Here is a 4,796-nt window from a genome sequence, read left to right as displayed (position 1 = left end):
CCTGCCAGGTCATCTTTCCACAGCGCACCAGTTCCTGGATATACACAGTGATAAAGGCTGGGTGTAGCAGGGTTGGAATTTTCCCTCCCAAAAGGACAGCATGAGATGTTGGCACCTGTTTAGAGTGTGCTTTTCTATTTTGAGGAGTTCCAGATGGGAAGAGTTGGATAAAAATGTAGGAACCTAGTGCATGGAACAAGGAAGTCCCCAGAGGTAGAAAAATCTGACTAAAGGGTGAACTTCCCCTATAGTTACTCCTCCTATCTGCTCTCTGTCAGCAATTGGATTTTGATCATCTGAGAACTAAATGCAAATAGAAGGGTTTAAATGGGAACCAGAACTCAAGAAACAAAACCACAACCTCTATGAAGAGGAAAAAAAAAAGTTTAAATGTTTGGAGCTCCATCTTCTGGTCATGAAATAAGATAAAATTGAAATGAGAAGTGAAGTGAAAGTTGCTCAGTTGTGTCTGACTCTTTGCGACTCCATGAACTATACAGTCCATTGAATTCTTCAGGCCAGAATACTGGAGTGGGTAGCTGTTCCCTTCTCCAGGGGATCTTCCCAACCCAGGGATCGAACCCAGGTCTCTCACATTACAGTCGTATTCTTTACCAGCTGAGCCACCAGGGAAGCCCTGAGATGTGATGTTGATCATAAATGCTAAAATGTATCAATAGTAACTGTGCTAAATGTATTGTCTCATTTATCTGTTATGTCAAACAAATTGCAAGCTCAGGAACCCAGAAATTAAGGTTCTTCATGATGTGGCTCCAACTTCCTGTTTCATCCCCATTCATTCATCCATTTTAACAAGCGTGTACTTGAGCTTACAGGTAATCGGTACTGGTCGGACTCCGTGGGAAGTGCCAAACTATGTCTTCAGTCTTGGCACTTGCTTAAGGAACGATTCTTTTATTTGCATACCATCAAAAAACACATCGGCTGTTTTACATGTAGTGTAAACTGCACCAAGAGTACATGGCTAATGCTTCTCTTCCCAAATTAAAGTTTGACAGAAATGGGTCAGTTTTCCTCTGGCACCCCAGACATAATACATTCTTCCTCCCTCCAGCAGCTACAGTTGTAGGTTTGTGGATGCTGTTTAAGCTGTGATAGATATGTAAATACATGTTTGGTACTTCTTGTGAATTTGAGTAAGGACCAATGTGTATATGAGTGTTTTTTTTTTTTTACAAAATATAGTAAAATACTGTCCCTCTGTATGCAGTTGCCTACTACCCCAAGATGCAACACATAACATTTCATAATATTTAGCCTGTCTCCTTTTTAGGCTTGTCTGTAGAATTATAAGCAATGCTTACAAAGATTCTTACACTTATGGGTGTTTCTCTAGAGGAGATACTGAGAAGCGGGATTATTGGGCCATGCGGTATGTCTGTTTTTGGTTTGATAGACACTAATCATTGCCCTCTGAAGTGGCAGTTGTAATGAAAGGGCTGTTTTCCCATATTTCTCTGTCCGTACACCTGCCGACACTTGATATAGTCAAACTCTTTATCTTTTTGGTCATTCCGATAGCTAAGCACTGGTATTTTATTATTGTTTTCACTTTTATTTTCTGCTTATTATTTAATGCTTATTGACCGTTTTGTCTTTTCTTCTGGGAATAGCATTTTATTCTTTCTTTCTTTTTTTTTTTATATAAACAGTTTATTTACTCTAAACAGCAACACAGACAAACGCCATATAAACACAAAGGAAGTGATGCGGAAACGCGACGCTGGCTGGCTGGGGCTCTGGGGCTCTGGGGGCGGGCAGCTCTGCTTTCCCGCGTCATGCGGCCAGCGGGAGGCTAAGTGCAGCTCTGGGAACGCGCTCCTCGGGACTCATCCAAGTATAAAAGTTTATAATTTTACAGCAGTTGAAATACTGACATCAATATTAAAATAAAAGCAAGTTTTACATAACAATCAAAAATACAAAAGACTGAAGGAAGAGACCCTGTATGAAAAACTGGGCAATTCAGCAAGTCGAGACTGTACCAGTGGCGGAAATGGAAAATGGCACCCGCCCACCCTTCCCAGGTGACCAGTAATTGTAGAGCAACGTTAGATTTGCAAAAATGTTGTAAACAAGTTCTTGCCAAACCAATCCCTTCCTTTTACGATGCCACAGGTCGCTGCTTATGAGGGAGCAAACTTATTGGCTTGTGCTCGAACCCTTTTCTCCTATTCCACTCTGTTTTGGCAGTAGATCGTTTAGGCCTCTGCTTGAGCTGGGTCTTGGATATTTGGTTCGTTTAGAAGTTCCTGTATTCCTAATAAGATCTGCTTGATGGTGATGGCTGGCTGCCAGTCCTTGTCCTCCTCCAGGATGGACAGGCACACTGTGCCTGAGGGGTACACGTTTGGGTGGAACAGCGGCGGTTCAAACTTGCATTTTGGTGGTGAGGATGGTAGTCGTCTTTGAACAGCATCCGTAGTTTAAACAAGCCTCCTTCCCATGGGGTCCCCTTCTTCCCAGGAATGGCGCACTCCCAATTCATGAGGTTCATCGTGCCCTCAGGGTTCTTTGTTGGGACAGCCACGAAACCAAACGGGTGGTCTTTTCTCCAAGCTTTCCTCTCCTGGGCGAGTCTGCTGAGGGCGATCCCAGCCATGTTCGCGTCCCTTTGGCGGCCCGGCCCGGCGAGCGAGGCGTACTAGGCGGCGGTGGCAGCGAGGGTGGCGGAGTCTGCGTTCCCTTTGTCTCGGGACTCAGCATTTTATTCTTTCTGTGCGTCTATCCATTACCCATTTTTACTGGACTGTTTTGTGTATGTTGAATATATAGGAATTCTTGGTATATTAAGGATTATTGTTTGCTATATATGTGGAATTTTTTCTGTATTATTGCTCCTCTATTTCATTTTACTTTATTTTTTATGAAAGTATAGATGGCATCACTGACTCAATGGACATGATTTTGAGCAAACTCAGGGAGCTAGTGAAGGACAGGGAAGCCCGGTGTGCTACAGTTCATGGGGTCATAAAGAGTCGGGCACAACTTAGCGGCTGAACAACAACAAATAGTTGACACGTAATATTGTGTTAGTTTCAGGTGTACAACATAGTGGCTTGACACTTACTTACATTATGAACTGGTCACCACTATGAATCTAGTTCGGAGAAGGCAATGGCACCCCACTCCAGTACTCTTGCCTGGAAAATCCCACGGACGGAGGAGCCTGGTAGGCTGCAGTCCATGGGGTCGCTATGAGTCGGATTCGACTGAGCGACTTCACTTTCACTTTTCACTTTCCTGCATTGGAGAAGGAAATGGCAACCCACTCCAGTGTTCTTGCCTGGAGAATCCCGGGGACGGGAGAGCCTGGTGGGTGAGTCTAGTTACCATCTGTCATCATACAAAGTTATAACAATATTATTGTCTATATTCTCTATGCTGTATATTACATCCCTTTGACTTATTTATTTTATGACTGGAAGTGTATCTCTTAATCTCCTTCACCTATTTGTCTGTTCCTCCATGCCCTCTTTCCCTGTGACAACCATCAGTTTGCTCTATGTATGAGTCTGCTTCTGTTCTGTTTTGCTTGTTCATTTGTTTGTTTTTTAGATTACACATATAAGTTATACACAGAGTTTTTGTCTTTCTCTGACTTATTTCACTTAGCATAGTACCCTCAAGCTCCATCCATATTGTTGCAAATGGAAAGATTTCATTCTTTTTTATAGTTGAGTAATATTTCATTGTATTCCTTAAAAAAAAAAAAAAAAAAACAGTGCCAGTGGTATTATTTATAATGCATAAGTATTTATTTTGGCTTCCCTGCTGGCTCAGACAGTAAAGAATCCACCTGCCATGCAGAAGACCTGGGTTTGATCCCTGGGTCAGGAAGATCCTCTGGAGAATGGGATGGCAACCCACTCCAGTATTCTTGCCTGGAGAATCCTATGGACAGAGGAGCCTGGCAGGCTACAGTCTAAGGTGTCTCAGAGAGTTGGATACGACTAACCATGACTTTCAAGTTTTTATTTATCAATCTGAATCATCAATCTTTTCCTGGTATATATTTGTTCTATATTCTCATGCATGTGTGCATGCATGCTCAGTCACTTAAGTATAAGGAGCTCTTTTAGTCTCTGACAAGAAAGCTGTAAAAGAAACAAAGACCTTCCTTTCAGGGCGTTTATATTCTAGTGGGAAGAAACAGAAGATATAGAATGTTACACAAATAAAATATTTCAGATGATGCCAAGTGTTATGGAGAATAGGGAGTGGCTGGGTAGGCTGGGGGGAATGTTAGTTACACAGAGTGGAGAGAGAAGAGCCCTTCATTGTGGTGATATTGAACAGACATTTGAATGGGTCAGAGAGAGCCATGCAGCACTCAGGTCAAGGGAACTGCCACTGCAGAACCTCAAAGGTGAGGGTACGAAAGGTTTTGTCCTTTAGTACCACCAAGATGACAGGCGTAGCTAGAGTGGGGTTACAAAGTGGGGTTAAAAAGCCTCTACCACCAAGGCTTGTGGTAGAGGATAAGGTTGGAGAGGTAGACCCACATCATACAGGGTCTTGCAGGCCATTGCATGTGCTTTGAATTTTACCCCAAGTGAGATAGAAAGAAGCCATTGGAGGACTTTAATGAGAATAGTGACATAATCTAATTTATGTTTTAAAAGTATCACCATAGCTGCTTATGAAATCAGTTATCAAATAAGGATTGAAATGAGACTAACTGCAGAAATTCAAGTTAGATCTTTGATCTTTGGCCCATTTTTTGATTGGGTCATTTATTTTTCTGGAGTTGAGCTGGAGGAGTTGCTTGTATA

At 42.4% G+C, this 4,796-nt stretch overlaps 1 pseudogene across 1 annotated transcript; it reads right to left on the bottom strand.

The window, feature by feature from the left end:
* Positions 1 to 2,053: 2,053 nt before the first annotated feature.
* Positions 2,054 to 2,715, bottom strand: LOC104984137 (annotated as a pseudogene). The gene has a single exon (XR_824712.1). The product of XR_824712.1 is annotated as an SUMO-conjugating enzyme UBC9 pseudogene (transcript).
* Positions 2,716 to 4,796: the final 2,081 nt, after the last annotated feature.

The sequence above is a fragment of the Bison bison genome, unplaced genomic scaffold (genome assembly GCF_000754665.1).
Source record: "Bison bison bison isolate TAMUID 2011002044 unplaced genomic scaffold, Bison_UMD1.0 scf7180017863888, whole genome shotgun sequence".
Taxonomy (NCBI): Eukaryota; Metazoa; Chordata; class Mammalia; order Artiodactyla; family Bovidae; genus Bison; species Bison bison.
This window is presented reverse-complemented; position numbering and strand designations above follow the sequence as displayed.